Source organism: Corvus kubaryi, unplaced genomic scaffold (genome assembly GCF_017639235.1).
Source record: "Corvus kubaryi isolate FWS band 111438036 unplaced genomic scaffold, C.kubaryi_AGA036_p1.0 68, whole genome shotgun sequence".
Classification (NCBI taxonomy): Eukaryota; Metazoa; Chordata; class Aves; order Passeriformes; family Corvidae; genus Corvus; species Corvus kubaryi.
Genome location: NW_024582056.1, coordinates 12,537,642 through 12,561,273, shown reverse-complemented (window position 1 = coordinate 12,561,273; position 23,632 = coordinate 12,537,642). Strand labels below are relative to the sequence as shown.

General features: G+C 41.1%; 1 protein-coding gene across 4 annotated transcripts in view; it reads left to right on the top strand.

Moving 5' to 3' along the window:
- Window positions 1-23,632, top strand: part of GRB10 (growth factor receptor bound protein 10) — a 146,055-nt gene that overhangs the window by 92,551 nt on the left and 29,872 nt on the right. The window lies entirely within an intron of this gene.

The window sequence follows — 23,632 nt, the reverse complement described above, 5'->3', positions numbered from 1 at the left end:
CTAATTCAGAAGTCAAGTTAATTAGAGTTGGATGAGGATCTGTGCCTTTTATACTGCACATTCTAGGTGCCACAAAAACGCTGAGCAGCTGAGTTCTTTAGAGACATGGTGGTGCTTTATTTGCTGTTTTTCATGAAGTTGTTCAAGAAGCAAAGGTGTTGTTAGAGCTTGTAACTAGGTACAGCTCTAGGTAACGGGATTTAAGAGGAGGGTTAAGCTGGTGGAGTCATTGTCTGTGTTCTTGGCAGCTAAGATAGGACAGACTGAGTTCTCATGTGGCGCAGAGCAGTAACCTCAGTGACACAGCAGATTTTCTTCTCTGTCCTACTCCACTCTATAAGAAACAATCATCTTGTTTTGTATCATTCCTCAAGCACACTTGAAGACTAAAGCTGGGCTCAAAAACCTTTTTTTGTAAACTTGCATGGGAATGAAAAGATGGGTTACTGTAACTGACTGTTGGCTTACAACAATTCTGTTCTTGAGTACCCAAAAATATTGAGAAGTTTTGTGTCACTGCTCAATTAGTTTGTAATTAGCTCCTACATCCTCTCTGAGAGATAAAGGGCTTGGGTGGGCCCGTTCAGCTACAAGCAGTAGACCCAAATGTGTGCCCTTGCATGTTCTGTGTTGTGTTACAGTGCTATAAACAGCTGCCTGCTTTCCTGAAAGACACAGTGCATCTCCACTGGTTTTACTGTATTTCTTACACAGGCAAGACAGACAGGTAACCAAATAATGCCCTGGGAAAAAATTGAGCCATCCTGTTGGGAATTTAGCACAGGGCCCTGTCAGAGACCCAGGTACTGGCTAAGCAGAGAGGCTGTTTTGCCAAGGCAGTGTTGATGTGACTCTGGGGAGATAAAACCAGGGGCAATTTTGCCTCCTGGCACTTGCCAGCAGGACAGCAGCATAGCTGTCTTTCTGAAACAAACTTTAGTTTCTGATGAGCCTGTGTTTACCTCTTCAAATATTCCCTGGGTTCAGGGTTTCTTTGCCTTTTAGCTCTATGTTTTACTAAAATTAACCAAGCCACCTTAAACTTAGCTCTGTAAAACCTTAAGGAGCCCTAAATGATCTGTGAGTCAATTTTTGATGGAATTTAGAAACTTGGGGTTTAACAGCAGATGAATATAAAAATAACCAGTCTTTTAATGGACGTAAGAAGATGTCTAAAAAGGCAGAATAGAAGATCTTTTCCCAAATTTTACCTTACAATTTAAAAAAAAAAAAATTCTACCTTACTTTAAAATGAAAAATTTTGACAAATGTTTTGAAAGCCTAAAATGAAACTGTTTTTATTGTATAGAAATGCTTGCTGCTGAGTTTTTTAATCAAAGACAATCCATTATAGTGGCAAAACCTTTTAGGGTACAAGCTGAGGGGGTAAAGCATGTTGGGCAATAGGAGTTTGTTTTGTAGATGAAAATACACTGTTCATTTCAGCATATCAATTCATTGGAGGCAGTTGAGAAACACTGGCTTGGGGTGAGGGAAGGATAGGAAAGTGTTCTTTTCCTCTCCAACAAAGTATTTTCTCCTCTTTAATGAAGGATTAGAGGAACAGAACTGAAAAAAACCTTCTAGTTTTAAAGAATTACTGGGCAAAAGTAAAAGAGAGTAGGTTTGGTTTCTTCATGAAGGAAGAAAACTACCTCAATTTTAAACATGGAGTGTCGTTGGATAACAAAATAATCTCTCTGTTCAGCCTCCACATAATTTTTGTTTAACCCAATTTTAGTTCCCTTCACTGGAGTCTGCTAAATATCATGAGTAAAAAAAATTAGTAACTTAAGAAATGTTATACATCTTTCCAACTTCAACCCATAAAAAAATGTAGATTTTGGGAATTTGAGTAAATTATTTTAGGACATGCTCTTGCTGAGATAAATGTCTGTCTATACGATACAAACTGCTGATTAATAAAACGAGTGATGAGCTTAGTTAAAGGACTGCAATAGCAAGCTTTAATACCTGGCAGTTAATGAAAATAGTGTGCTTTAAGACAAATATAAATACAATGTTAAATGCTAACCGAGGTAAAACACCAAGGTGCCTAATTTCAGGTTCTCTGCTTGCAAATTGTAAACAAAGATTTAAATTGGATATGGGAATGAGCCATTCTGATTACATGGGATATCTGAGGTGTTAGTGAATTCCTTTGGTGCTTCTTGAGCATTTACAGGTAAATAAGCAAATAGCAGTTCCAGCCAGCAGTGCTGCAGCTCTGGTCACACAGGGCATCACGGCACACGCATGGTGTGGAGGAAGTGTTGCCTTTGGTCAGCTCGTATTTGTGGCGCTTGAGAGGGTCTCAGGGTAATGTAGCCTTTGGGGATTTCAGAAAGAAGTGAGTATTTTGTTTGCTGACCATATGAAACAGTGGAGGGGTCACTGGGAAGCTAGAGTGTCTGATGCCTTCGTAAGAAAGGAAATGTTAGTATTATTCCTCCGGGAACGCCTCAGTGTTATTTTTTAATAATTGTAAAATACAACTCTGCAATGATAAAACCTAGTAGTGGTTATGCAAGAGGAATGTAAAGATGCAGTCTTGTTAAACATAGAAAAGTCTCATGTCATATTGCCAAGCCTTGGGCCTAAAGAAATGCCAGCTCTATTCAAGTTTTAGTAAAAGTTTTACTTTTCCCCCATAGGAAATGTACATTGTTCCCCATAGGAAAAGGATGCAGGTGTGAATGAAAGAGTGAGTACAGGAGCTTTCCGGTCAGAAAGCTTGAATTATATCTGTGGCTGAAATAATGGATATTGTCTTTTCTCATAGGCAAAGTTTGATTCTGTAGCTGGAGCCTGAGATACAGTTTTCTTGTTGCTTCTGAGTCTCTTCCTTATTTTTTTCATGCAGTTGCCACTGCTTTTTTTAACAAGTAGTTCACAGCATTGCTTTATGCGCTGCTCTGCATTAGTTTCATACTCTTGGCTCAGCAAAGAAAGGTAAAAACAGTAAAACAGTGAAAAATAACTGTAATAAACCTTTCTTACTTTTTTGTGGTAGGTTCTTTTTTTCTGTCTTCTTATGGTGATGAAGCATTTTCTTTATTTTACTCAGAAAAGTGCAATAATTTCATTTTTTTTAAAAAATAATTTTACAAGATCTGTTGGGTAATGGTACTAATTTCACCACAGCAGGAAGCAATATACACCTCTAACTCTGCTGCCAGTCAGGCACTGAATACTGCTTTTAAAGCTGATGGCTGCAACAGCGTACTGCAGCTGCTCCCCAGAAGACAGAGAACAGTGAGAAATAACAGGTCTGCAGTACTAGCACAAAACTAAAATTGTGTGTAGGCAAATGGGATAGTCATTTAATGGGAGAAGCAATCTGGAAGGTAAAACTGGAGTGTTAGGCTTATTGAAATAATTTCAGATTTGTTATGGGTTGGGTTTTTTTTAACATTGGGTAATCTTTGCTTTAGAAAATGAACCTAATCTTGTGGGTTACTTGTGAGTCACTTGTGGGTCTTGTGGGTAATTTTCTTCTGAGCACACGTAGGTTGAGAAACTGGCACATAATTTAGTAGTAAAAGATTTAGAAGAGAAATAACTGTGAACCTTTAGGTTACATTTCAAAGGCTATCCTGCACTGAACTACCTCCACAGTGGCAGCATCTGTGCTAATATGGTTGTGTGACCAAAGAAACCTGGTGATAGACATTCCAAAATTATTTGTAATTAAAGAGATGCATGCCTCTTTGGGGTTCAATGCTATGATCCTTTATCACAGGTCTGCAGGTGGAAATGGCCCACTTTGAGCTTAGTTTTACAGTGAAGAATGTTAGATGCTGACCTGTTGATAGTGAACAGCAGTAAAAATTGGCAGAGATCAAGTTTTAGTAATGTAGCCAACCAGCTGGTGAGCACCTGGATGAAAAGCACCAGCTGGTTGTGCTGTTGAGTCAGTAGCTCCTTTAACTGCTGGTGTGATGAGTGAGACAGTGCACATGTCTTGTGCTTGGAGAAAGCATGACCCTTGAAGGGGAAGCTGACAAAGAGCTCTTAAGTCCTTGAGCTGAGAGCAGCATTGTCTGTGAGCTTGGACAGGAGGCTGACAGGAGAGGAGCTCCCTGATCAGTACGTCCCAAACATTCCCCTCTTCATCATGTGCCTCATTGTCCTCTAAGTATCACCCATCTGCTCCTCACCACAGAGCCCAGAATTTCAGCACACCTCTGAGAGTGCTCCCACTTTCCGTGCTTAGGGAGGGCAGGAAAAGGCAGGAGCAGGAAGGACATGGTCTGGGTGACACCCAGTGGCATTGCAAGACCACTTGATATCTGTCTCCCTTTTCCTACATTTTTGTGTGCAAGGGTCATGCACACCTACAAACACAAGATCACCCCATGTCTGAGGGGGGACAGTGGTTGCAGGCCAGAAGGGACAGCTGAAAGTTTTTATAACATTGTTTACTTAACAGGATAAATATGTTTGTCTACGAAAAATGGAAGCCAGAAAATTACACCAAACCGAGACCAAACATTTGTCCAAAAGATTGCTAAAAACATCAGACAGCTACCTTACTGCCAATTGAAGTCCATCTTTGTGTTGCTGGTATAAACTAAGAACTAGTTGGTAACTTAGGTTATAATTTCTGGTTGTGTACAAATATTTTGGAAAAAGCATGCAATAATTACATGTAGGTCACTGCAATGCCACAGGATATTAGGCTTAAGTATCTTGTGTGAGTCAATGAAGCTTTCAACTGTAAAAATAGGGCAAATTTCTCACATCCCCCCTCTATACAGCCCAGGCAAGCTTCCAAAAAGCAGTTTGATGTACCCAAATTATTTACTCTTTTCTAGCAAATTAAATTCACAAATGGGTATGAATTAATGTCATTCTTTTTTCCAGATTTAGTTACCCTTCAAGGGAACTTGTGTAAACAGACTTCTTAGTTTTTGTTGTTCTAATTACATGTTATGATGCACATTTTTTTTATTTTTCTTCCCATAAAACTTTTATATTGGCTCTTTTGAAGATGAGGATGTTGATTTTCTAAAGAGAAGCTGTATAAAAATATGAACTTCTGTATAATGCAGGCATTATGTACTAAGTCAGATTTTGCAATGTGTGACAGCAAATCTTGTACTTGATCCTTCAGTGGAACAATCTTTAGCAAGAAGACATTTTGAAAATAAATACTGACATCTGAGTGAGTCAACAGGGTATTACTTTCTCTAAACAGGCCAAATCTATAGCTGGATATAATCTGGTCATTTCCTTAGGTCCAAGTCCAGGCACTCCCTTTGGCCCAACTTTAAAACAAGGGTTTTTGTGAGTATCTGCCATGACACATCATGTTGTTTCTCTCAAATCTTTATTTGAAGCAAGGCTCTTACACTAAGTAAATCATACATAAATTGCTCTGCAGCATGTTTAACTCAGACGCTTTTTTTGAAGGCAGTTGCAATTGTGTTTGGAAAAAATAGGGAAAGAGCAGGCCTCTGCTGCAGGGCTGTGATCTAACTGCATAAAAGCAGGCCTTTGGGTGCCCCTGTCTTGTTTGGAGAAATAACACTTCTCTGAACTAAACGAGCTAAATTTGATGGGCAGTGTAGGAAAGATGTTGCATTACTTGCCATCTTATCTCCTCTCTCATGAAAACATGTTGTCCTGTTTCTCCTGAAGAAACCAGGGTGGGGGGTGAGTTCACATCATTCTGAAAGTCTCATTTTCTCATTGCTGAAGAAGAGAGTGATGAATATCTGAGGACAAATGAGTCTTCTGCACTAAGCTAAGGAGCGGCAGCCCTCGGTGCTGTTAGTGCTGGTCACCCGGTGGGTCTGCAGGCTCTCCAGCTGGAGCCCTGCACGTGGCCTGCTGAGGACTGGGATCAGCACCGAGGCAAAGCTGCTGTTTCTCCTTCCTCACGCCTCTTACAGCAAGAAGCTTTGTGGTAGAAAGAAATGAATCTCTTTGTTCTTGCTTTTGGAAAGTGCCAGAACAGTAGTTACAGTCCCAACATGAATTACTGGAAATATGAAGGGCATCTCATGCTCAAACCCAAGACTGTGTTATTTGTTGGGATTTTTTTGTTTCTACTGACACAAACCTGGCCCAGCTCCCAGGAGCATTTTGGCTCCCTACCCGGAAGTGCTGCTGCGGTGCAGGAGCGTGCTGGGAGGAGGGCTGCGTGGTCAGGACCAGCGGGGGAACACACTGTCCAGCTGACGCTGGTCTGGCTCACAGGGCAGGATGGAACCGACCTGACCCAAGCTTGCCTTGCTCCATGTGTGCTGGTACCCCCACTGGGTCTCCAGCCACACAGAAATGCTTGCAGTTGATTTAAAAAGCTGTTGCACAGTAATAGTACTGAGCAGCCTGTAGTATTTGCTGCAGTAACTGCATTAGCCTGTTCACTCTACATTTTGGTGTGTGCATCTTAATTACGTGTGCCCTTGCACATTTTGTTGCACAATGTTACTCTTGCTATGTTTTATTAATGGCAGAGTAAGAATATAACTTAGCTGTTCTATGCTTTGATCAGGAATTGACAGAGCTGAGGAGCAATCAGGCTGAGAATGCAGTGAAAAATGGGAAAGCATAACATGAGAGGAATTCTAATTCTCTCTGTGCCTAGTGAGGCAGGCAGGAATGGGTTTGGATGTAAACATAAGTGCAGTAGGGAATTAAAAAGAACCCAGAACTATATTGAGTAACTGTAATTATACCATAAACGAATGGTTGAGGTGAATCAGAGATGTCATAACTTTAGGCTGATAGCCTTTAAGGAGTCATTCAACAAAGTAGGAATAGCTGCACTGAATCTGTGTGACCTCTGTGCTGTCTGGACTCGAGGTGTGAGTTCAGGTCAATTTTAGACATTTTGGATAGAAGCGTTTTTGGACCTCTGCTACCCTAGTGGGGCAGGTGAAAGAAAACACCAAGTCATAATTAAGAGCCTCTGCTGTGTATCCTATGTGAACTTGTGGCACCAGGTTGTTGCCAGCAGCTGGTAGGTGAGCTGACCACGAGGTCCTTCCTGAGGTGAGCTGTGCTGGCACCTGCGGCTGAGCTGCTGGTGATCCCTGGTGGATGCTGTGGATGTATGGAGTGCAGGACTGGGAAGACACCCTAGCACCAAGATGCTTGCTGGCATCTACTTCTGGAGATGGAAGGCAAAGCCAGTGTTTAGTTTGTTCCTTTCCAACCCATAAGCACAGTCATTGCTTAAGTATGAGGAGTGATGCTGTTCATTCACAGCAGGTAAAAGGCTTCTTTGGACTTGTTTTAATGTCCTGGACAGTGACCTGTGCCCACAATTAAAGTGGAAATCTGTTTGAAATGTCCATCTTCACTTAGGTGGTGTTTTTGTGTGGATGCATGGGGAAGAAGGAATTTGGAAGTTGGTTCATTGTCTTGGTAGTGGAATGCTCTTGCATTGTGCCAGAGCTTGCAGATACAGTTTTGTTCCATTTCCTAACAGGGGGAGATGTTAGTTGGAATTTAATAGCATTTTTGTATTGGAAGAATACCGCTGAGTTAATTAAATCATTGTGGGATGAGTTTCAGTTCTCTTTGCTCTTGATTTATAGTCTCCTATTGCTATCAAATTCTTATTATATTATTCTTCCTCCTAATAGGAGTGCAGAATTACTGTACTAAAAAGTGATTTTGTTTAATTAATGTAAGTACCTTCACTCTTTGCTGCAGCCTGGCTATAATCTGAACATCATTTACAAAATTTACATAAGAGTGAGTTTAGTCTGGACTTGCAGAAGCACAAGCCATCAATGGTTCATAGAAGCTGCATGTCGTGTTTCTCCATTGGCATTAGGATTGCTTGTTCTCTCCAGCGGTAGACCCTGCTGCTGCTGGGGTTACTGGAGCTGGTTTTGCCTGCTGCATTTTAGGAAGCAACAGAATTGGAAATACCATTGTGCTTCATGCCTGGAGTGTTTGGGTTTTTCTGGTGTTGCTGAGGGAGAAATGAATAGCACTCAGAAACAAAATGGATTGACTATCAGCTGGAAGTTGGGATCCAAGATCCCATGTTGAGCATGGGATGTTTCTGGGGAACGTGAATAAAGCAACTTTGTCACAGCAGACTTACTTCCAGTGAGATTTCATTAACAGTAAAGAAAACACTGTTCTCTAAGTTTTTATGGGAGAAGGGGATGAAAGTGGGAGAGACCTTTAAAAGCTGCTTCTGTGTCTTACCAAACAGGTGCCACTTTGTAGCACCCAGATCTTTTCAGCCACCCCGTTCATCTGCCTAGATCTGTCTGGCCAGAGTGAGGAACTGCTCTGTTTTTTGGGGTTATTTAGAGATGGACTATGAGGACACTGCTTCACCCTGCACACACACAAAGTTTAAGGTGTGCACTGTCCATCCAGACATTTCATAGGGGCATTATCTCCTGCTCTGTGCCACATGCCTGCCAGATGTCCTGTGCTGCTGCAGGAGGCATTGGGCTCGCTGGATCGCGCTCAGGAGCTGCAGAGGAAGCAGCTCTGATTGCTGGGACTGATGTCTGTGCCCGACTCACTGGGGAAGGCTGGCTGCCTCACCGTGTGCTGATCGTGCTCGCGTTCCTCCTCTCGCCTTTTATGTTCACCTTTAAAAATCGTATTTCCCTATCATCCTTGCCCGAATAGGTAGTAAGAATAGGAAAAAGCCATTCATAAGGAACAAACATTACTTAAAAAAAACTGCAGAAAAAAAAGGGGTGCAAAACATTAATGAAAAGAGTATTCTAAGCTAAATAACAGTGTCTGCCCAGTAAAACACCTGGATTTAATTTTACACACAAGTTGCCCTCAGGCTGCGATGAGTCATTTGTGAGCACGTCCTCATCTGCAAACTTTAAGAGCAGCTAATTACTCTGAAGTAACTTGCTTGTCACATTGTTGCCGGTTGCACTTATTTTTCCTTTTGGTTGCTAAAACCCACTGAAAGCAAGACAACCACAGTGTTTCTAGAGCTCGTAAGTAGCTTTACAGATGTTTTCCGCAATTCCCATTCACCAAGTACTCGGTTCTGTTGAACAATCTGTAGATGGGATCTTTGATAAGCATCAGGTATCAAGTACACAGTTTTAGCATTGAAAAATGCCTGTTGTGCTTCAGTTTATGGATGCTTTTTACTAAGTTGTCACAAACTCCAGAGTAGTGTTACGTTAAATGTTTGAAGCATATATATACACTCACACACACACACACACACATATATATATATGTGATTGTGTGTAGGTGAAAATCAAAAGATTGCTTGCAGTACTGTCACACACCTTATAATGGATTTATGGGACAGTTTGAAAAGAAATAGACAATAAATATATAAGGATCATCCTCCTCTTCATGAGGCAAAGAAAAGAAAGCTAATGTTACAGAAATAACATCATCTAGTCATGCAGGTAAAACCTTGTATTTGATATTCTCCATGTGTTTTTCTGTGTTTTCCTTTGTGTTCCAGATAGCTGGGAAAAGGTTCTGGTGGGGTTCTTTTTCTTGTTCTTTTTTCCCTTTCCTTCCCCTTGCCCACTGCCTCCCTTCCCTCCTCGCCAGTCCAGGGAGCCTGTGGGGTGGCTCCAGCTGGTGCAAGCCCGGGGGTCTGTTCCCTCTCTGGGCATTTGTTGTATTTTGAGTTTTGTTTTTTTTATCCTGTTCTACCCTGTTTTGTTCCTATGTTAATAAACAGTTTGGTTTCTTTTTCCCACTTCCACTCCTTGTGACTCATTTGTCTCATTGACGGAGGAAAAGGGAGGAACGCTCATTCCAGGGTGGTTCCTCCTGAAGTTTTGTCTCAAAAATCAAGACACGTTTGAACTTTTTTCTTTAACTTTTTTCTTTAACTAGCTTGTTAAAGCTTTGTAAAGCTCATCCAAGTGAGGCTGAGCCCTGCCTCTTGTGTTACAGCTTTGTCAAATGAGCATCCTCTAAAAGGCAGACTCAAATAATGTTTTGCTGAAAAATTGCTATGCTTGAGCTAATGTCATTCCATTTCTAGTATTTAAAAGGTCCTAAGTGTATTTGAGAACACTTATTTCTTTTTTTCTCTTTATGAGCGGTGCTGAGACTGGGTTTTACTCCTGAACATGGATCCAGTCAGTGCTTTGGGTGAAAGTTTTGGTTTTGCTTTTTGTTTTTCTTTGAGCATACTTACCCACCATGATTTGCATCCTAGTGTATTGGGGCCTTTGGTTGTTTTTTTGGTGTTGGGTTGTTGGGTTTGTTTTTGTTTTGCCTGCACAGTTGGAAAAGGTAATCTTAATCCTGGGCCTTTCATCTTCTGCAGAGAGAGGCTGTCATTCCAAGGGAAGTGAAGTGCTTATCAGCTGTGAGCCCACAAGAGCACCACATTCAGTCACAGGGATAAAGATTGTCTATTTCTAACCATTTGTACAATGTAACACATTTTTTAGTATTTTCTAGGATATTAGTAAGAAGGGGAAAATCAGGAGGCTCCCAGCTATATTTGTGCAAATGTACCTTCAGTGTAATTTCCCGTTGCTCCCAGTGAACATTCAGTTCTGCGTTACACTGCATGCAAGTTACAAATGAGCATTTGCTTACAGGCTAATTAAGCATAGCTTAGAGCAGTACTTAATTGCAACACTTCAAGTAATACAGAGGAACTTCAAGCCAATCTGGCTAACAAGAAATTAACTTTGTGCTCTGCCCAAGGTTGTGCTAGCTGCTGTGTCTAAGGTTTCATTGTGTCTTGCCCTCTGTGTCCATGGAATAGCACTTGGATGATCTTCAGAGGTCACAGAAAAACCTTTTAGGATTTCAGTTCTTTGCAGGAAATCCTGCAAGAAGTGAGACAGAGCATGATGGAATCTTTCAGGGAGTAGAGAAATTGCCTGTGCAGCAGGTGCTGGCTTTGGGTGTCTCCAGCAGTTCATCCATCGATGTCCAAATGGCTTTGAGGTGAAAGACTGCTTCGACAGCACATAATCATTAAAATGAAAGAGCTGAATGAACTTCATAGGAAGCTTTCTATATGTTACCTTTATCCCTCAAATAAATAAATAATCTAGTAGCTCTGAAGATGGTGAAATAACTTTTACAGCACTGTAAACATGGTCACATCAACTTCTCTGCTTTGCCTGTTTCCCAAGCCCTCCAACATGCAGCTGTAAAGCTGTGATGTTTAACTTGTCTGTCAAAATCCTCAAGGATGATGTGCATGCAAAGGGCTTGTTTCATCCCCATGCCAGGGGCCTGGAAGTACTAATAGCCCTCCATTCAAATACTAGCCATTAAGAAAGGGGAGACCCTAATAAAATTTCCAGCGAAAATAATATAAAAAACATGTACAGTGTCAGACAGGATTCGTAATGACTGCATTTTTGAGTTTGGAGCAGTCTCTGCTTTCTGCATAATTGAGTTCATCTCTACTACAGCTGTGTCTTTTCTGAACATATTAGGTGCAACTTAGTGGCAATATCTAGGTATGAGAACTGATGGATTGTAGGGAAATTAGTTAAATATCTTCATTTTTTAATTTTAAAATACGTAAATGTAGAGAAGTAGAAAGTAATTTTTTCCTCCTAAATTATGTCACAATATTTATATAAAATTTCAAACCAGTAAGGTCTCACTGAGTGCAAGAAATACATTAGAAATGTTTGAAGAGAAGGTATTTAAAGTCTGATTGGATAGTAGCTCAGATTGCTTGGCTTAGACTTGCAGTCAATGCACAACTCTGACCCTGGTTTGGAAGGACTTCTTCCATGATTTTTTGTACAAACCCAATTGTGTTGGTGCAAAACTTTTGCAACGCAAGTTTTCTTAGAGTCACTTAATAGATCTTTTGAATGGTTGTTGAAGAGTATTTCTTTGTGCTGGGCAATTCTGCTTTTTCACTACAACCATAATAAAGTATTTTTGGAGGACGTATTTGATTTTGCATAACATGGTTACAAATTAGGTTTGTATGCTGTAGCTGAGCTACCAGTATCTGGAATTAAATACCTGTATTGATTATCGATTCCATATTGAATTATAAAGGGTATTCATTACTGTCAGACAAACTTGGAGATCTTTACTACAACAAAGAAGTAGTAGGAGTGGCCGTGCTTTTCATATTATTTGATGTGTACGTTTTTCTCTGCTGGAAAGTGGCATGTAGACTAATGAACATATCCAGCATAGTTGTTTTCCCACCTACAGGGAGCCCTTTTTTGAATCTCAGCTTGGGAGAAGTGGAGATAAAAAACTTTAACTTCAAAGGAAGATACTGGGATTTCTTGGTGAAGGTAATCTTCACATTTTTGTGTCCAACTTCATATCATGAGTGGTCAAATCAGCAGTTGGCTCAAACTCAGTACAAAAGTTTCATAAAAGCTCTGTCAGAGAGTTGTGTTTAATCACCCTTAGGCTGCCAGATCCCTGCTGTCAGATCCCTGCTGTCAGATGCAGACATGGTAGTCCCAGCCTTTTACTGTCCTTCTGTTCACAGACCTCTTCAGGTGGCTGCTTGCTTCCTGTCAAAAACAACTTAACAGCAAGTGCTATTTTGGGAAGTTGTTGCATTCCGTATTTTGCTTGATGAGCCTTATGGTCTGGCCAAGGGACCTTCATGTGTGCTCTATTCCTCCTCACCTCGTATTTGGGTTGCTTGTCTCCAGTTAATGGTGAGATAGGGAAGAACCTGTCAAGTGCTTTCATGCTGTCCTAGGGTAGCAAAGCTTAAAAGATGATAAATTGCACAAAGCGCCTCTTCCTCCTTCCGTTGAGCGCAGTGGGAACCTGAATGACAGTGAAGAGGAGATGTGCTTTGACTGAGGTGGCTAGTGACAGCTGAGGTGACTGCCACCTCTGTGTAGTTCAGGTGGAATGCAAACCAGGTAGTGATCTGTGATCATGAAGATCCTTTCCTTCCCCTAAGTTACCGAGCGATTTTATTGGGACTGAATCGGGCCTCGTTTGACTGTGTGCCTGAACGGCCAATGTCTTCTTCAGTTCTCAGACATTTGAGGTAGCCTTTTCAGTAGAGGACTATAGATAAGATTTAGGGAGGGAATACAGACTCTCATAGACAGATAGTTTTAGCCATTGGCACTTGATACACAGTAGTGATGCCAATTCTTGAGAAAAAAAAAATTAGTAACAAATGGGAATCTGGGCTGGGGGAATATCTCTTCTTCAAGAGCCAGTAAGACCACAGGGGAGGGCAATAGCAGGAGTTTCTAAGAAAGAGGGTTGTGGAACTGGACTGCCATTTCAGAAAGTAACTTACCTCTGATTTTCTTTCTGATTTTGTACTAGGGAAAGCTACCCTTAGCTCTTGTTTTGTTTAGAAAACCAAATGCAACAAACTCGAGTTGGTTTGTGAAGAAGGAAGGAGGATTAATTTCCCCAATTGATCATCTTTGTAATGGACAATCAAAGTCATTAAGATTTCTTTCTGATGTTTTAGCTAACTAAAAAAGCTGAATTTGTCATCTCAAGATGCTTTCCATGTTGAACCCCAGAATGAGACTACCTGGTAATTTGCCTAATCCAGTCTGGACACATGGAAAATAATGGTCTCTGCAGAGAGGATTAAAACATTTGGTCTAATGAGGCACTGTCTGTGGAAGGGAAGTGTGCTATATCATGCTCAAAGAGGATGTACCTTTTCACTTATTCTTTAAACAGGGTTTTCATGGCATAGCTGAAGAAAGTTCATGCACCGGCTATTTTGTTACACTTTGAAAAGTGAAATTCATAGGGTGCACAGGTTGGCAAAGCCTCAGTTAATGTGAGCCAAGCAAACTTGGGTTGTTTTGTGTACAGATGGGTTCACCGAAAGAAGAGCTTGCAGAACTCTGGAAACAAATTCACAAACCCACTTATTTCTTACAAGTTACACTTTGGGTCTGATCACTATCTGTTATGTTGAAGAGTGTATAAGCAACAGTTGAACCAAAAATAGTTTCAGTACTGAAGATTTTTTGTTAATCCTCTGCAAGTAGCCAAAATGTTTTACTTTTACCGTGTGTAATCTCGTGCAGGAAGATGGGGGGATTGTGGAAGAAGCAAGTGTTGTGACACTCTTCTATGCTGTAGAAAAGGCTAGATAGATTTTTCTCCAGTAAGAAACCATCAGTCACCATCCAAAGCCACCAACCTTCTGAAGCTTGAAAAGGCAATAAAGTTTTTCTTATGTGTAGAATTGTCTCTACATGAATGGAGAGTGGTAACTAGTGAGATTTGCTGAAGTTGGCAGATTTGGTTTGGCACAGTTAGAAGTGAAGTAATAATTAATAGCTAATATTAATCATTATTGCCAGTTATTAATACAATATGTTTTTAAAAGACACTTCAAAATAAATTAATTTTCTCATGTACAACCATGTATTTAGCCTATGAAATTCTACATGGCAATTGAATGGAAGAATTAGATACTGAAATTTGAAATGTATAGGAGATATTTAAGTGTTTCTAGTTTACATAAATACAAGCCTGCAATAAGCATAGAGACTAAGGGAAGCAGTTCTTTAGTATTCAGATTCATATCAAACCCAAGCTACTGTTTGGGGCAGGAAGGGAAGGGAGAAACACTGTTTGCATTCAAATGTATTTATTCAAGTTTTGTCTAGAAGGGACTATTAAATTATTATGTTGCTCAGGACCCTAAGATCTTGAGAAGTTTACATGTCCTCTGTTACATGTTGATCTAAGTTGTACTTTTGCCCTTTAAGCCTAGCTTTCTTAAACTTGTACTTAGGTAGCTGGGTCTGTGAGCCAAGTGCACAACATTTAAAAAAATGTTTTATTTTTAAAGGGAATGGAATTTTGCACTCATGGAAATAGAAACTTCAGAATAAGAAAGATGTCCAAAGGTTGATCTACCTTCTGCCAGTCAATCTGGGGGGAAAAATGAGCTTGGGAATAGGCATTTTCCTTTAATAAACCTGACATCAGTGCCTTTATATTCTCTTTCATTTTCTCTGTGGTTCAGTTCAAGAAGGTTTCAATGACCCAGATTTTTCTCAGCATAATCCTAAAGAAGATCCATGATATAGATACAGAGCCATCAAAATCCTTTGAGAAAAAAATTATCATTCGTGCCAGGACAGAGATAAAGTTACTGGTATCTCTGCATGGTGGATTTCTTTAACCTTGTGACAATAATTTAGGGAGGGGAGAAAGGGGCAGAAGGAAGCATGCTTGTAGGTAATGAGTTTCATCTATAGCACATAAAAATACAGTCCGCTCCCTTGTCATTGCCTTTCTGAATCTTGGAAATGGTTGGTTTCTCTATGATCAGCTACAGTAGAAAGGCCACTGTTAAAAGATTTCCCACTTAATATCATGCAGAATTGTTTTCTAGGGAGTGTCTCTTCTCTTAAAAGATTTGCCCAATGTTTGGTCTTTTCCTCTGAGGAGTTTTTTCATACCCATTTGCCTACACTAAACAAAGAAACTAGGCACGTGAGCTATTTGAATATAATTGTCTTTTTGATGCAGGTAATTATTTTAAATGATTAATGGGATCCTCATGAAAATTGTTGCATAAACTTTTCAATTAGAGAGAAGGCTCTTTGATTGCATTTGTGTGAAACATTTAATTGGGTGGACAGCACAGAATACATACGTTAGGAAATTATCTCAGATTACCTGCTTTTAGGGGGATGCCTATAGGGAGGAGAAAGCTTTGCTTCCAATCAACTTCAAAGATAAGATAGCTTAACTGGAAGCTGACTGTGCCTTGACAGCTTCAGAGCAGCAGTGACTTCCGTGTAAAATAATCTGAAGCAGATGCTGAATGAAGAAGTATCATTTTCTTTCGTGCAGGCTTTGGCATCAGATCTCTAGCATTATGTTATCTAGTTCTATATGAGGAAGCATTTTTTTATCGTGACATTGATTTTGGCACACTACTTCACTCAGTGCCGTGGTTTAGTTGAGGTGGTGTTAGGGCATGGGTTGGACTTGGTGATCTTGAAAGTCTCTTCCAACCTGGTGATTCTGTGTGATTCTTTGTGATTTATACCTCCACTGTTAAGTTCATCAGCCTTTGACAAACAGACTGTAACACTAACTTAAAAGGAATTTTTGAACCACTTTGGCTTGGCTTGGGAAAATAGTGATGAAGAATCCTACGAAAAGACCTATTTAGGGTTCCTGAAGTATGATCAAACTAGAACTTTTTTATGCTTTTAGTTAATGTCATGGTGGTTACATAACTTTTCACTATCTGTATAAGAGATTAGAGGCTAGAGAACTGGGCTGCAAGAAAGCTCATGGAGTTTAACAAGGGCAAGTGTAAAGTCCTGCACCTTTGGAGGAACAACCTCAGGCACCACTACATGTTGGGAGTCACCCAGCTGGAAAACAGCTTGGCAAAGAAAGACCTGGGGATCCTGGTGGACTCCAAGTTGAATGTGAACCAACAATATGCCCTTGCTGCCAAGAAGGCTGATGATAGCCTGGGCCGCCAAAGGCAAAGCATCGCCCGTGGGTTAAGGGAGGTTTATTCAGCACTGGTGAGGCCACGTGTGGAGTACTGGGTCCAGTTCTGGGCTCCCCAGCACAAGAGAGACAGGGACATACTGGAGAATATCCAACAAAGGCCTAGAGAGGTGATTAAGGGACCGGAGCAGCTGTGCTGTGAGGAAAGGCAGACAGAGCTAGGACTGTTCAGCCTGGAGAGGAGAAAGCTCAGGAGCATCTTCTGAATGTGTATAATTACCTTGAGGGAGGGTGCCAAGAGGAAAGACCCAGGCTCTTTCCAGTGGTGCCCCGGTGGTAGGACCAGAGGTAATGGGCACAAATGGCAATACAGGATGTTCCCTCAGAGTATGAGGCAATACAGGATGTTCCCTCAGAGTATGAGGCAACACTTTTAACTGTGAGGGTGACTGCCTGCTCTCAGTCACAGCCCAGGAGGTTGAGAATCTCTGTTCTTGGAGATACTCCAAGGTACCTGGACGCTGTCCCGGAAAAAGGGCTCTAGGTGACCCTGCTTGAGTTACAGGGTGGATCAGATGACCTCCAGATATCCCTTCCATCCCTTAACCTCATATGAGCCTTTTCTTCTTCTTAAACTTTTATAATGAAAAGAAAAAACCCAAACCAAAGAACGGTTAAAGGTGTGTTGATCTTGAAACATTTCGTCTCAGTGTTATGTCTTTAATAATAAAGTTTGGAGTTATGAGGGTAAAGCTCCCTATTAATTCATTTATAACTACGAGTTTCTAAGAGTAATGTTTGTGCTTGCCTGGCATGTGCCAGCATTACCAACACAATCCACTTGAATATCTTGTAAGAATTCTATTAAAATTTACTTTAGGGGAGGGATTTCTATGTTGAACGTTGGGATCTTATTTGATTATGAACAGTACTGAAACTGAGCAATGGCAATCAAAGTACACCTAAATATCTGTTCTATGTCATATATCAGTAAAAATAGAAGAGCCAGTCGTCTGATTTATAAATGATGAGAACCTGGACTAGAGCATTTAGAAGATGATCTGTTCTCATGGGAAGTCCTCAGCCTTGGAGGCACTAAAAATAACATCACTCAAATGCTTATCCAACTAGTCACAAGGGATAGAATGAAAGATTACCAGTTGGCAAAGAAGATGATGGAAAACATGTAAGGGCTGTGAAAAGAGGTTTATATGGTTCCGTGCAGCTTTGCACTGAAATCTGTTTGATAAGCGGCAGTGGAATACTGATAACGATGTGCCTGCAAAGGAGAAAGATGTGTAGTACGATGGGAAGGACTGGGTGGGGAGGGTGTCTTGGTGTCAGGGTAAGAGGAGCTGCTCTGGAATAGGTGTTGGTACAAAGCAGTGCTCACATCTCTGCACTGCAACCTGCAGCAAGAGGTGCAGAGAGCTGACATATTAACCTTCAGGAATGGGCTGAAGAGAGGAGCTGCAAGAGAGGAAGGATGGAGTAGTTTGTGATACTTCAAATCAGGCCACTGAGAACTGGGGAGAACATGAGAGAAGAGAGGAGAGGCTATTACTGTTCGTCTGCTATGTGGCCACAGGTCCTTTAAAGCAACTTGTGTGTATGCCTGGTGAATGTCTTTACTCATTGTAGCTTTAGCAAAGTAACCTTCTTTTTAAAAGTTGGCATAAATGCTGCAGACTTCAATCCATATAATACAATCTATAATGAGCTAACTACTTCACTTTTGAGCCACTGCTGCTCCAGGAATTAATGCCTGGAAACCTCAGTACATGTAGATGATAGGGAAAAGCTGGAGGACATTGTTGTGAGTAGGATTGTATAGAGGACCATTTAGTTGCCTTTGTTTCTCAGCTTTTGGTAAAAACTGGTTGATTCCTTTCAGTTCATAATAGGCTGAATACTAAGCTGTTTCTATAATGTCATGGATTGCTTGTTCGGCATCTTTTTAATTAGTGACATTTCATTTAGTCCAAATTAAATATGCCAGATGTAGCTGATTTAGTGGCTAACAATGATGAGTGAGGGGAGGGAGAGCTAACATATAGCCGTCTGTTCTCAGGGAAGTTTTTTTTTTATTATTTTTTTTATTTCTAGTTCCACAGGAGAAGTTGGAGTGGTAACCATGGCAGCAGGGAATTTGTCCCTGTAAGCTAAGCAAGGGGTTGGGTTGTGTGGGGTTTTTTTGTGTTTGTTTTTTTGTTTGTGGTGCCCCTACTTAGAGGAAGGGGTATGCAAAGTGGTCTCGAGCAAGCCCTGGAGAGGGGACTTGGAAATAGATAAGTTAGAGATGCTTGCTGTGGACTTAAACTCAAGAGTTGATCTTCCTGTAGTGTGCACGGATGGATGGGTGCAGCAGTGAAGCAGAGTAGTGAGAGATGTGAAAAATTTCTTGGTACCTTGGATCTTGGTGTTTTGGGGTGGGGTAGTTAGACACTGTATGCTAATAAACTCCTTGCATTGTTGGTTTTGGATTTATGCCAATATTTTTCTCACTTTTTTTCCACTGAAAATGAAAAATTCTTAGCAGGTTGGAAGAGAGTGAGATTTGCATGGGGCTAGCTGCATTCAAGAAAGAATATCCAGCTTAATTGTGGTGCCATAATCCTAGATCTTACATCAGCCCTGGAAACTTTTGCTATATCACACCACTGTTCTCCTCTGATACTTAAATCTACCAAAAATTAAACGGCAGAGCAGTGTCATGGAACAGTTTTCTTCCCATTAAAGAAATCGCTGAAAATGAGAATTTCACATGCTTTGGGGAGAGGATAACATAAGCTCTCTTCTTCCACTGACATAACTTTTCCTGGGTAAAGATCTGCAGGGGGTTAATTCTGGCCACACAATTGATGCTTACACAGTTGCACAGAAATACCCCCCCGCCACCACCCCCTGCCCAATGTGAGCAGCTCTCTTAAAAGCATTTACTATGTGCATGTGACAAACTGTCCCATAAAACATCCTGGACGTTGCAGGCAGCAACAATTAGCTGATACTCGCTGCTTGGAATCGCCGCCTTCCAGAGCCGGTAGCTTGGGAGACGGGAAGTTGAGCAATATTGCTGCACACTGTACAGCGCGGAGGCAGCTGACAGCCGGGCATTAGGGATGCTCTGCCATGCCACTGTGGTTAAGCCTGTCACCCTCTCCTTACAAAGCACCCTGCTGCTGCTATCAGAGCAGTATGAACTCAGCCCCTTTGGAAAAACTGATTGGGGGTTGCGCCTGATGCTGTCAGAGTGCGGGAATTTTGTGTTTCCAAGATGTGCTTGAGCTTTTGGGATTTTCAGCACATGGAAGCCGTTGTGATGTAGATTTCATAGGGTGTTTATACTTTAAATGGTCATCAGTCCTTGAGTGTCTGTAGGTTACAGCTGGTTTTCATTAGGAGTCTTTCTCCATGTTTTGCCCTTTTTTTTCCAGTAGCTTCCATTATCTTTTTCACTGCCCTAAGTTGTTCTCATCTTCATATTCTCACACTTACGTTGGTTGTAGCCCTTGTGTTTTGTCTCCATGTGATGTACCATACTTGATTCTTCTCTGATCTATGCATGTTGAATTCATAGAGGTTTTTCTTAAAGTTTCTTTTGTTTTGCTTTCCAGCCCCCCCTCTCTCCTGGCATCTTTGGTGTAACTTCCTGGTCTGGGATGTCATTGCTTCATCAGGATGTGTGTGTGTGTGTGAGGAATAAAGGAACTCTTGTGAAGATAGATAATTGATTTAATTCATTCTAGCCTTCAGGGATGCAGAGAAAACCTTAGGAACTCTGCACTTGCAAGCACTGGGGAACAGATTTACAAGTCCTTAAATCCTTGGCTTTTTCACTCCTTGTGATTACTTTTTTGGGTTGGAGAAACACACAGGAGTGGGAAGAGGGTCTATCTTTGTCTTCCCCTGTATTGCATTCTAAGTTCGTAATTTCTGTCCAGCCCTACATCTTAATGCTTGCTTAGATTCCTCTGCTACCAGACTAGGTAAATTGGATTTCATTTGTTCACGACAAATTTCATAACTACTCATTCTTAAAATAATGTGTTTGTTTTGTTGTGTCTGGACATTCCAAATATAGTTTATTTGGCATTGTCGCCTATTGTTGGGCTGCTGTTTTTGTTCTATTTTATTTCTGTTACTACATCAACCTAAGGTCCCATTTTATCACATAAGAGACAGTCACCGCCCCCAAGGTTTTCCCATGCTTTAAAAATGCATCTATCTTCAAATACTAATCCTCAGTCTCCAAAGACATCTTTGAAAGCAGTCCCTGGTGCCTTTCCTAACAATATGTGGCTGGACGGGTACATGCAAATAAGAGTGCTGGAGCCAGGTCTAGGTGTGCCTGCAGCCCTTAAAGGTGTTCCTGCAGAGGTCTGCTCTGCAACCTCTCTGCTCCTCTCTCCCCAGAAAAGCGTGCAAGGGAAGGGGGGTTTTGTGGACTACCCATGCAGAAGTTCTACTGGAATAATCGTAAATCAAAGTGAGAAGCCAATTGCACGTTGCCGAACCCTGTGCTAAAATGGCTTTTTGGCTCGTAGGGTGGCCTGGGCCCTAGATGACAAGGGCCTCAGCTGCAGTTGTCACAGTGTCCTAGTGGGAAAGAGGGAGCCATCCAAGTCTTGGGGACCTGTACCATTTTCCTAAATCCTATGAGAAGTTGCTCCCTGGAGCCTTGTTGCACCCTCTGCCAAGCTTCAAATTAATGTGGTTCTTGTGGTTGGAAGCCTGTGCAGCAAGGAAGATGTGGTAATAATTCCTTTTCTACAGAGTAATTTATAATGGCAGAGCAATTTAAAATACTCAGTAACTAGCTTGGTTACTTAAGGATTTAATCAAGAAATTATTATGGTTTTCCTTTGTATTACCCTTTCTAGGGTTGTTAGTGATTTAAATTGTTTGCAAGAACTTTTGTACTAAACCTTTCTCTTGGAGCAAATTCAGACAATAAATAATGCATTCTGTAAGCACAGCTGAGGAAAATTGCAAACTATCTAGGGATAAATTGCATAATAAAATATATGAAAGATAAAGGTTAATGCCAGCAACATAATTTAATGCCTTTCATTACATAATCAAAGGAGTGTAACAGTGTCTGTAACTGTCTTTTTTAATGTATGTAAAGGATCTTGAAACCAGAAAGGATTTTTGCATAAAAAGCAATTGCTGTTAGGAGGAGCTGTGTGGAGAGAAGGGAGCACGTTTACAGACTTACAGTCAAAACTAACAGAAAACGCTGGAACAATCTGGACCCCCAAATCCAGGACTGAGTGAGCTGGTTGTTGCTGCACTCCCTTCCTGCTGGTGTGGACTGTCAAAGCCTATACAAATTGCTTCCCAAGCTTTCACTCTTCCAGTGTTCTGCAAATACCCTGAAGCTTCAGCAAAATTCATAAAGGCCTATTATTACTCTTAGAAGGATTGAAAATTAGTCTTTCTCCTTTCTTTTACCTAAAAATGGGAGGCAAATGAGGAATTGAGTGGGAAGATGTGAAAATGTCAAACAGGTCAAATGATCTATCTGAACATCTGAACCTTAAACCAAAGTGGGAAAGAGTTGAAACAGCTTTTGGGAATACTGTCACAAAATTGATGTGTTGTCTGTATGTAGGTATGTATCACTTAAAACTGCATTCTGCTATTTATTTTTAAAATATGGAAATTACAGGGTAGCAACTTACAGTTTCCAAACCTTCAGCCTCTAAGTATGTGCACACACATTGGAATAAATCTTTTGTTTGTGCAGGCAGTGGTTCTGTCTTGAAAATGTGCTCTGCACAGTCTTTCCTTTGGAGGATATTGCACAGTTGTATGTAAATAGCTGAGATTTTTGCAGATGCTTCGATGCAGTTGCTATACAATACTGAACCTTTACAGAGAGCAATACTTTTAGATTTAAGAAATACTTCAAGTTTTGAGAAGATACAAGCAGATAATTCAGTGCCTGCATAACAAATAACCATTTTCACATGCAGTTTTGAATTAGAGGAGGAAAAGCTTTGGCTTGTTACTACAATATTTCTATTTTAAACTTCAATACCCAAAATGTTCTCATTGTATATGTTCCTTTAAATGTGCTTAGTATACATGCCGCATAACACACTTTGCTTATTTCTTTAAGCTCAAATGTCAACAGTTGCAGTGTGTAATTGTGCTGGTTTTGACTGGGGTAGAGTTAATTTTCTTCTTAGTTGCTGGTATGGGGCCATGTTTTGGATTTGTGATGAAAACAGTGTTGATAATTCCAGAGATGTTTTAGTCACTGCTAAGCAGTGCTTACACACAGGCAAGGTCTTTTCTGGTCCTCATCCTCCAGCAAGGAGGGGAGGGGAACACAAGAAGCTCGAGGGGACACAGTTGGGACAGCTGACCCCAACTACTAACCCAGGGGAAATCCTGCGCCATTTGGTGTCTTGCTTGGCATATGAAGCTGGGGGAAGAAGAAGGACAAGGCAAGGGGGAAAATGTTTGAAGTGATGGTGTTAATCTTCCCAAATCACCGTTACTCATGATGGGCTTTCCTGGGGATGGCTGAACACCTCCCTGCCCATGGAAAGTGGGGAATGAGTTTCATGTTTTGCTTTGCTCACGTACATGGCTTTTGCTTTCCTAATTAAACTGGCTTTGTCTCAACCCATCAGTTTTCTAACTTGATTCCCTCCAATTCTCTCCCCCATCTCACTGGGGGCAGTAAGTGAGCATCTGTGTGGGGCTGAGCTTCTGGCTGGGGTTAAACCACAATGGAAATAGTGCAGAGAGACATGTTTGCTTGATTAATCACCACAGTGGCATGAATTCAGCCAACATAGCTTACGGCATCCAGCTTAAGTCCAGAGTCAGGAGCCTTTGTCATGTGCTTTAGATGTTAAGTTGCTCCATCTCTCTCCCTTACTTCCAGAAAGAATGTAACTCTCCAAAAGTACTGGGTGCATGTGTGATTGGATGTCCATACATGATGGCTTCAGAAGAGCTAACCCTCCAAATACCAATGCCGACTTGAACCTGGCACTAGTCCTGCCCTGCCCTTCTCTGCCCACACCGCTGTGACTCCCAAAACCTCTCTTGCTAGTACAACCCTCATGCAATTTATGACTTCAGTATTGGTTTTGGTGACCACTGAATATAAGATGATACTGTGATTACCTTTCAGGTCAGGTTATTTCTCTGACCCTTGGGAATGGGTTTAAAATTCAATGCCCAGTGAAGGAGGACAAAGTGAGGGTTTTGAAACATGGCCAACTAAAGTGGGGGGTTGTGGGGTTTGGTT